Here is an 11,283-nt window from a genome sequence, read left to right on the forward strand (position 1 = left end):
TAAACATGACTTTTTAACATTAACTCACACATGAAAATGTGTTTTAAAGTATGTTAATGTTCCAATAGTTTAATAAAAAATTCAAGTTGGGCTATACTGCGAAAACAACCGTTCAAGGTTAGTTCTGCATCATTGATTTACCCAGCATGCATCTGATTAGCTTGAAGAAAAAAAGGGATTATGGAAAAAGTTACATAAACTGTCCCTTAAATATACAGACTAAAACAGTTTAAAGTTGATAACAATTTAGGGTATCGAGCCTTTACTAAAAGTGACTTCAATTCACTATAAATGTTTATTTAAAAGCTGGATATTTCATGTACGTCTCTATCTCACAGTTAATTAGACCTTTCTTTTTGTAGTTAAATATATTCCCTCTAACTGCTGCCTTTCAATATATGATCAATACGGTAAACTTTTGGACAGCACATTGGTATAGTGAGTAGTACTCTCCCCTCACAGTGAGAAGACACTGGTTCACATCCTGGAGGGAGCTTTTAGCGTGGACTTTGCATGTTCTCCGCGTGCATGCTTCATAACATCTAAATTGCCCCCAATGCTTACTATAGGGAGAAATGAGGCAGTACATTCTAATAGATTAAAATAGGAGCATCAGAGTTTGTAAATGTTAAAAACACACTAGCTCTGTGAAAGACCTTTCCACAATGGACTGTCAGTATAACAGCAGGGGTTGTTTCTGAAGGACTCAGGTATTTCAGTGCTTTTATTAAACATAATGACATGTGATTTTTGGAGCTCTACGTTGATGTTAATGATCAGGCTGGCTTTTTTAGGCCAACCGGAAAGCAGTTGACTTTTCGGTACATGATGTGACTGAGATGAATGTTAAATTTGTTTCTTTTTGGTCTGTGTTGTACATTTCTTGAACAACATCTACACAGTTTTAATCAGTTTTACTCTTTTAGTTTTGGAATGGGATCCCTCTAACTACTTCAGTTTAACATTTATGAACAATACAGATAAACTTTTAGATTAAACTGTGATTTAGTGGTTAGTACTCTCACTTCACGACCAGAAGGTCCTGGTTCAAATCCCAGATGGGACATTTTTGAGAGGAATTTTTCATGTTTTACTTGTGCATGTGTGGGGTTTTTTACAGGGACTTCAGCTTCCTCCCACAGTCTAAAAGCATGCTTCATTGGTTCATTTATGATTTTAGATTCTTGCTGGGTATAAATGTGAGTGTCTGTGGTTGTGTGGCTCTTCAACAGGCTCGCGGTAACCCAGAGGGGCTTTGCCCAACAGTAGCTGGGATAGGCTCTATCAACACTATGACCTTAAGAGAGTTTAAGTGGATTTAGATCTGGTGGGCCCAAACTTTTTAGCTCAAAGGGCCAAAGTCTAAATGGGATCCTGGTCTGCGGACCGAATACAATACTTTTTTGCATGTTATAAAATAAAAAGAGAAAGTAAAAAATTTCGTTACACAGATTATTAAGAATAAAAAGTAAAGCTCACCAGCTACAGAAGAGCTCGCTAGCTCGCTACAGTGGAGCTTGCTAGCATGCTACAGTGGAGCTTCCAGGAATGCTACGGTGGAGCTTGCCAAAATGCTACAGTGGAGATTACTAAAATGCTACGGTGGAGCTTGCTAGAATGAAACAATGGAGCTTGCTAGAATGCTATGGTGGAGTTTGCTAGCATGCTAGTGAAGCTCACTACCTTGCAACAGTGGAGCTCACTAACTTGCTACAGCAGAGCTCGCTAGCACGCTGTGCTGTCCACTGGGCAGCTGGTTTGCGTAGCGAGTTAACCCACTGAATCCCTACTTAAGTCAACCAATCGGGACCCACATTTTCTGCCCACTTTTAAACCATAAGGGGCCCACTTGGCATTGCTGGCTGGGTTGGTACAGACTAAACCTACCCGTATTTCCCATCATCCTTTTGTGTACACTCTTTCCTGCAAGCTTACAGTCCCTCACAACCCCCACCTAACATTACTGGTGCAACAAAGACGGTGAGCCATATTGGAGCTATCCAGCCATATCATGTGAAAAACACAAAAAAACAATAGAGTGGGTCTTTAACAGGACCCTTTTCACTATATTTAGCTTTTTTCATGGTCTGTTAGGCCTCATCAAATTATTAATTGACTCATTAAATTAACTATCATTGGTTGACTTTAGAAAGTATATTTTAAAAAACTGCTATGTTCTGTTGGATGAATGGGGGCTAAAGCATTCACAAGATTATTGTAGCTAAGCATGGCAGATTTACTACCATACTTGTAATGATGAGGCTTGTAGAGAGCAGAAACCAACTCCAGTACCGTATTTTTCGGACTATAAGTCGCACCGGAGTATAAGTCGCAGGGGCCAAAAAATGCATAATGAAGAAGAAAAAACCATACATAAGTCGCACTGGAGTATAAGTCGCATTTTTTCAAGTAATTTATTTTACAAACTGGTTGAAAAAAACGATATTACATCATCCTGGAAGGTAAGTTATAACATTCATAAGTGAATAGAAAACAGGCTGAATATGTGTCAACACATATTCACATATTAGCATCATGAAAAAAACGAAAAGGTGTAGCATTTATATAACATAACAGTTTTATTTAACTATAGCCTCAAGAACTCATCAATTTTGTATCTTTACTGTAATTAATTGCACGCAATCTCACTCCATATCACTAAATCCGTTAAATTCTTCGTCCTCTGTGTCATGTCTGAATAACTAAAGTAAATAAAGTAATTGCATAGATCACCATAAGAGGGCACTCTAGACTTACGGTCCATATCTCATCATTAAAAATTCGTATATAAGTCGCACTGGAGTATAAGTCGCAGGGACATTCAATCCATGAAAAAAAACGCGACTTATAGTCCGGAAAATACGGTAATTGTATGAGAAATAACAACGAAAGTGTAAACACACAACTACTTGAAACAGTGTTGAGTGTCGGGATGTTGCTAGAGTCCTTGAAAAATTTTGCAGTTCTTCACGTTCTAGCATGAGCATTAATACTTTTGCTTCATGCACTGTTAGAGGCCCATTCTCAAAAAGCTTCCAGCTATTATCCATTTCCAAATTCACACAGTGGACCACAGAATTACAGAATGGGCTGAATCAAACTCAACAGCTCCTGGTCCTCGGCAAATGTGTGATGAATGAAAATGGAAGAAGACAGAGGTGTCCCTGACCTTTAGGAAATGTAAGTGCACTCTACGAGATCGTTTATCATTTTCTAATTAAGTTATGTGGCAAAAGCATGTCTTGTATGCCCAAAATCGGTGGTAAAAAAGGTCTCTATCAGTATGAAATTATTACAAAGCTATGTTTAATTAATGAAAGTATGGCCCATGTGTCAGAGCTAATTTATCAAAGAGAAGAAGTTCTTCCATGAACTTATCCTGTGATTAAGGAGCGGCAAAAAAGAACAGTATTAGTATAAAAAAGGGCAAACATAAAATGTTTTTTTGATTATTTGTTTTACAATGTTTCATAGTAATACCACAAGTGAATGAATATGTGAGGTTTTAAAATGTTGAGTATCTGGGGATTGTTTTCATTAAAGGATACACATAGCATTTAGTGTTCCAAATCAAACAAACAAACAAACAAAAACACAGTTGCTCTGCAAATTTCTGATGGTCCAAATTTGTTTTTGCATTCAACACTATTTTTTTTTTTCATTTTAATGATCCCACATTCAAGTCTTGTGAATCAGGAACAGAACTTTAACAGGCTAAGAACAGTTACTGGCGCTCTTAACCTACAGCGAGTTGGTGGAAATTGAACTCCTGCTGGTCTAAAAAGTAGAAAGAACTCTAGCACTTAGAGTTGAAAGTTTTAATGTAGGGACTTTGACAGGGAAAGTTATTGAATTGGATTACTTGATGAGAAAAAATAGTGGATGTCCTGTAAGTTCAAGAGACCCGATGGAAAGGGAGCAAGCCTTATAGTCTGGGAGCATTATGGTGTAAATGGAAAGAGGAAGGGAGTTGGAATAATCCACAAAGAGGAGTTTGCTAAGAATGTTTTGGAGATGAATAGAGTATCAGACAGGATAACGAGTCTAAACCTACAAGCTGAATGTGTGATGTTGAATGTTGCCGATGGTGCCCCATAGGTAGGATGTAAACGAGAGGGAAAGGAGTCATTCTGGAGGGAGATGGATGAGTTGATCCAGGGTATTCCTAAAGGGAAAAAGGGTTTGGTGATTAAGGGACAATCCAACATGAGTGAGGGAAGCAGAGGTGATGAGGAACTGATGGGCCTCAGGACAGGAATACAGAAAAGAGAGTTGGTAGTGGACTTTGCTGAAAGAATCCTAAGCTGTGGAACCAGTTGCCACTGAATATTAGAGAGGTCACACTTTTGGAGAGTTTTAAATCTAAACTGTTCCTCCACTATCGCGCTGTAGTATCTGCCTAGCTGCTTTTTATCATGTAAATTTTAATTTCTTTTTAAGATTTTATGCATGTATTTATTTATTTATTTTTAAATTGTTTTTAGGATTGTTATATATTGTATTTTCTTGTGTACAGCACTTTGGGCCTCCTTGGCTGGTGGTGAAAGGTGCTTTATAAATGAATAAATGAAATGAATCAATATGGAGGTGGTGAATACATTTTCCAGAAAAGAAAGGAGATATAGTGACATAAAGGAGTGATGAGAGGAGCACAAAAGTTGAAAAACATCTTGTGCACATGTTGTAATCTAAAAGAGAAAAGTGGCTGCAAAATTTTAGTTGGGGGAGAATGTAGCCAGACAGCATAGGATGTTGGTGTGTACGATGACTCTGGTGGTGGGGAAGATGAAAAGACAAGGGCAGAGCAGAGAACCAAGTGATACAAGTTAAAAAAGGATAAGTGTTGTGTGTTTTTAGGGAGGAGATGACTTTGGGAGATCATAAGGTTTTTTCAGATGATTGAACAGCTACATATTAAGTGAGCAGGAGACAGAAAGGAAGTGGGTGGGTCAGCTGGAATGAGAAAAGAAGATAACGAGACTTGATGGTCAACAGATGAGTGAGTGGAAATATATAGTATGACAATTGAAGTTGATAAACAGTAAAGAATAAATCCCCTAAAGTATAACTTTAGTGTTTTAACATTCAAACTTTTCCTGGACCAAACTTCATCTTAAAGGATTTACTAATAAATTCATGGTGTAGTCACAGATGTTTATTAGCTTCGCTTTTTGTTTGTCCTACAGGAAGTCCCTGTCTTTGGATCACAGCCCGAGCCATTTGTTGCCGTGGTGTTTATTTATTGTGTGAAATCAGAAAGCATGACTGGCCATCTGCACCAAGAACTAATCAAAGAGCTCATAATACAGCAGACAGATGTTGTCCTCTGTTTGACCATACGCCGCTCATACAGACATGCAGACAAATGCTCCATTTGACTCGAATATTCTGCCTGTATTTACTCAGACATTGTTACAAATCCCAATATAATTGGCACATTTTACACATTAAACATTGTACCCATAATATTGATTCTTATAAGTTGTCTTCTGGAACAAAATTGTCCACACAGAATTTAATAATGATCAGTAAAGTCAGATATTTAACTAAAAAAATCAACATGTTTTATGGAACTAAATTTGACTAGTTTCTCATTTGTTGCATGTTTTAACACTTTAATTTCATGTACGTTTTTAATGTCCTGTTATACTTGGTGTGCCTTTGGGTCTTAATTTAACCTTTAAACCAAATTTTGTATAAATTCGTAAAATGTTGAGAAATTGGGTCAAGGAGCATCTATATCCTCATCACACGCTTTGAATCCAAAATGTTTGTAGTTGCAGCTAAATATGCATTTCGATCCCTCCTATCCCTTTCATTCACACCAGAAAGGTCATTCATTTGTGGTTGCCTGTAGTTGCTTCTGAGCCAAAGCTGCACCAAACCATGAGAGTTTGAACTCTGAGAAAATGTACTTATCCCTCTGTGAAGCTATTGGCCAGAGGGAATAGGAAATAGGAAGATATGACTCCTTGACCTGCAGCAGACTTATTCAGATGACGGCGTTCACCTTTTAACAGCCAGCAACTCAGATACTATGGCTCCAATCAGTTGCATGAATCTTCATAACCAATAGAAGAACAATGGATTAATACATTTACAGCTGACTTTGTAAAAATATGTATTTTTTTTTGTTTAAACTGATCTTAGTACCCCACATTTTTATTCATCCAGTGTTTTTACTTCTGACACAAGTGAGTTTTAAACAGAAAGCATGAATAAAGTCCAAAAAAATGACTGAAAGAGAAACCATTTTTATTGTTTTATTAATGTCTACCATAAGGGCAGCCTTAGTCACAACTGTCCTAACGTGTGGATACAGGCTGTCTGCAGGCAAAAAATGGACAAACCTGTATGGGACACACAGACATGAACGTTGTTGACCACTTGATGAGCCTATAGAGTGAAATGTTCTTGCTGTTTCTTCTATGGACATGCTGCGGGTGTCAGGTCATATTTTGGTGGAAAAGAGAGCAGAGGAACGTGAAAAAATGTACCTTCTTTGCAAATGAAGCACATTGCAGAAAAAAGTCAAATTTTTCCAAGGAGATTAGTATTTGCAAACAAGTCCTTGATCCGTACAGGTATGCCCATTTTTTGCCTGCAGACATCCAGTATCCAGTCATAAAGGCAGTTGTGACTGAGGCTAAAGGGATGGATAATACCAGAAAGAGGAATGAAGGACAACATCTAAATTACAAACAACACTGACGGCCTAGTAAGGTGCCTCTAAGAACACTAGACTGAGGTTTAACTAACCTCTACTCATATAACTGAATGTATGTGTAGACTGCTCCAGGAGAACCTCAGGTGAGTGGGTGGAGCCCCTGGGACGAGCTAGAGCCAACCTGCACAGTGCACTAAGAAAAGCAACTATATATTAAACATAGATTGACTAAATATGTCTGTAACCTTTAAAAATAAAAAATAAAAAACATTCATGTATGAGTGCTTTACTTCTGATTTAAAGTAAGTAAATTTAATTTTGTGGACCATTGCAGAGATTTTTCATGAGCAAAAAAAGAGATAAAGAGGTGGTTTATACTTCATTATTGACGGTATTTGAGAACTGGACCGACTGAGTGTGATGTCACTCATTGAAAATGACTTATTTCCAACCCCATTCAAAGTAAGTCAACTCAGTTGCTATTCTTTTTCCATCCGAATGCCGCCTTGTTGGAGCCAGATTGTCGTCAGTGAGCAGTGATTGGTCTGAAATCTGTCAATCAAACGTTTCAGAAAAATTTGTTCTTATTGACGCACCTGATTGGTCAGTTTATAACTTGAATAACTCTCACTACAGAAAAAAAATATGAAAAAAGCTAGTTTTGTCAATCAGAGCATTAGTTACTCTGTTTATTCTTCTGTAGAAGTCCGAGGGATTTTGGCTTCATGGAACCAGCGGATACCTTCTGTTTGGAACGCCAGTCTTGAAGGAGTCACTCAGTCTCATATACAGTCAATTTGTTTAACTGTGGATGTCAAAGGTTTAGAAACCACTTGTCAGTACGGTTCGGCACCGAAATTCAGTTCTAAATGCAATTACTCATCAATCCTTGAAACTCTCCTGAGCCGATAAATCACAGGTTACCTCTAGCAAGTGTGAATACTATAGACAAGCCTGAGGTGCAAACAATGTGACAAAAAAAAACAAAAAAAAAATACAAAACCTCGTTATCCTTCATGTGAGCCTTGCCTTTTCCAAACAAGAACATTTCCTTTTTAGTAATTTCATTAGTGCTGAAGTGCTTTAATTAAATTGAAGTGTTTGTTTGAAAGTAAACAATTATTAATTAAAATGCACAGAGGGCCGGAGGGCCGATAGCAAATGACTCAACATCACTTGACTGTTTTTATGTTCTGCTGAGGTAGTCGATGTAAACAAACAATGCAATATCTTTGAAATAATACAGTTAAAAAATAAACCTAGAGTGACAGAAAATACAACAAAGAGTGGGTGAATCACAATGAGTAACTCCACCTTTTTTCGACAAGCTCAGTGTGTGATTAAGCAGTTGTGCAGATAAGCATTTGTGCTTTACAGTGATTTTTTTCTTGTTCAATTATTAAGTATATGATATTGTTTTTTTTGATGAGAATATTTAGATTTTTACTGCATTAGCAAATGAAATGTGGGAATTGGGATCAGGGGGTGATTAGGTTAACTTCTTCCACCTGGTTTCCATCCTCCTAATGAATGCACCTGTACTTGTCCCTCCTATATAGGTCTGCATTTCTCCTGCCTACACTGCCAGATCGTATTGTGTGTTTTTTTTAGAATCACGAGCCCTCTAGCCTTTCAGCAACAACGCTGTTGAAAATAAATTACATTCTTTTGAGCCATTCTGTGTCCTGCGTTTGTGTCCGCGCCCAGATCTTGACATTACGATCTGGCCAACATGGACACAGCGGATGCAGATTCCGTGCGTTCGATCCTCTCCGCCCAGGAGCTGATTCTTCGCCAACAGGAGGATCAGAGGCAGAACCTTCACCGAGGGCTGATGGAGATTTCCAGCCGACAGGAGCAACAGTTCGCTGCGTTCAGGGAGCGGATCGAGCAGCTGACAGAGCTCATCCGACGTCCTCCTTCTCACCCACCCCCTTCTCACCCGCCTTCCTCCGCCCAGCTGCCGGCGGCGCCAGATCTGACGTCACTTGCTCCTGCTGGTCTGTTAGCCCGACCGGAGAGGTTTTCCGGGGACTCTGGTGACTGTCGGGCTTTCATGACTCAGTGTGAGCTTCATTTTGAGCTGTTGGCAGCCAACTACCCCTCGGATCGTTCCAGAGTGGCCTTCATCATCTCTCATCTCACGGGCAGAGCCGGGGCGTGGGCCACCGCAGAGTGGCAGAGGGGATCGCCTGTCTGCGCTTCCCTTGCAGCTTTCCTCGAGGCCTTCACCCAGGTTTTCCAGCACACCAAGCCCGAACGAGAGGCGGCCCGTGCTATTGTGCGGCTGAGACAGCATAACCGGCGGGTGGCTGATGATGCTATTGAGTTCAGGACCCTCGCTTCTGAGAGTGGCTGGAATCCAGCGGCGCTCACAGACGCCTACCTAGAGGGTCTATCAGAGGACCTTAAGGATCATCTAGCCCCTCTGGACCTGCCCTCGTCCTTGGAGGCCCTCATCGCCTTAACCATCAGAATCGACAACCGGCTGCAGGATCGCAAGCAGGGCCGCCGGGGCGGGATCCCACATCTCAGAGAGGACCCCAGGGACCTGAGGAGCCACCACTCACCTTTTCCTGCTTCTGTTCCAGCGGATCGCCAGGCATCCCAGTCGCCTGCGGAGGAACCTATGCAGCTGGGTCGTGGCCGTCTATCCCCTTCGGAGCGGAGGCATCGGATGACGGCAGGTGAGTGCCTCTACTGTGGTCGGCGGGGTCATTTCTGCAAGGACTGCCCAAATGCCTCCGCTCGTCAGTAAGGGTGGGTTCCCTGACGAGCGGTTTTCAGGCACCCACCATTTCTAGGGCTGCGTCCTGTATTTTGGGGGTTCGGGTTTTGTTTACGGGTGGGGAGATACTTGTGCGGGCTTTGGTGGATTCTGGTGCAGAGCAGAACCTCATCGATGCCGAGCTAGCCAAGCAGGCAGGCCTTACGATTGAGTCACTCCCACAACCCCTTCGAGTTGTTTCTCTTAACGGGAAAACTGTTGCCATTACAAGCCAGGTTACCGAGCCTGTTCACGTAATTACGTCTGGTAACCACCATGAGTACACCAGATTCTTGCTTTTTACTTCCCCCCACAATCCATTGGTTTTGTGGTTTCCTTGGTTAAAGACTCACAACCCTGTTATTGACTGGTCCTCCAGCCAGGTTACCGGTTGGAGTGATTACTGCCATGCCACCTGCTTGCGCTCAGCTCGGTCTTCTGGGGTGGACCCCGTCGCCACAGAAGGGCAGCCGTCCTCACCTGACCTCTCTGAGGTTCCTCCCGAGTACCATGACCTAGCGAAAGTGTTTTCTAAGTCCAGAGCACTTTCCTTGCCGCCTCACAGGCCCTATGACTGTGCCATTGAGCTCCAACCGGGTGCTGCCCTCCCCAAGAGCCGGTTGTACAGCCTGTCTCGGCCAGAGAGGGAGGCCATGGAGCAATACATAACAGATTCCCTTAGCTCAGGCATAATACGAACCTCTTCTTCGCCAGTCGGCGCAGGTTTTTTTTTGTGGGGAAGAAGGACGGTTCCCTTAGACCATGCATTGACTACCGTGGACTTAATGAGATCACAGTAAGGAACAAGTACCCACTTCCTCTCATGGATTCGGCCTTTGAGGCTCTTCAGGAGGTTCGGATTTTTACCAAGCTCGATCTGCGTAGCGCATATCACTCGGTTCGCATCCGGGCTGGGGATGAGTGGAAGACGGCTTTCAGCACACCGCTCGGACATTTCGAGTTCCTGGTGATGCCTTTTGGTTTCACTAATGCCCCCGCAGTATTCCAGGGGATGGTTAATGATGTTTTACGAGATTTTCTGCACCGTTTTGTGTTTGTCTATCTAGATGACATTCTAATCTTTTCCAGGGACCCAGACGAACATAGGCGGCATGTTCGTTTGGTTCTCCAGCGGTTACTGGAGAACAAACTTTATGTTAAGGCGGAGAAAGGCCAGTTTCACTCCTCCTCTGTTTCATTTTTGGGTTTTGTTATTGCTGGTGGGGAGGTTGGGCCTGATCCGACTAAAGTGACCCCGGTGGCAAATTGGCCCACCCCTACCAACAGAAAACAGCTCCAGCGTTTCTTGGGGTTTGCTAATTTCCTCCGGCGCTTTATTCGCAATTTCAGCGCTGTTGCTGCACCCCTTACAGCTCTGACCTCTACCAAGTCTCCTTTCTATTGGACTGAAGCGGCTGATTCGGCTTTTGAACGTATGAAACAGCTCTTCACCTCTGCTCCGGTCTTGGCCCAACCTGACCCTTCTAGCCAGTTCATTGTAGAGGTTGATGCATCAGACACTGGGGTTGGGGCTGTGTTATCCCAGCGGGGGACGGAGGACAACAGATTGCGACCCTGCGCCTTCTTTTCTCGCCGGCTTACTCCGGCAGAGCGTAATTATGATGTGGGGGATAAAGAACTGTTAGCCATCAAGGCCGCCCTGGAAGAATGGAGACACTGGTTGGAGGGATCCGCCCTGCCTTTTGTGGTTTGGACAGATCATAAGAACCTGTCCTACCTCCGGACCGCTAAACAAAGACAGGTCTTTGTTTTTTTGCCGTTTTAACTTTGTTGTCTCATACCGCCCTGGCTCCAAGAATGTCAAGCCGGATGCGCTGTCCCGACAACA

Source organism: Oryzias melastigma, linkage group LG3, assembly GCF_002922805.2.
Source record: "Oryzias melastigma strain HK-1 linkage group LG3, ASM292280v2, whole genome shotgun sequence".
Lineage (NCBI taxonomy): Eukaryota > Metazoa > Chordata > Actinopteri > Beloniformes > Adrianichthyidae > Oryzias > Oryzias melastigma.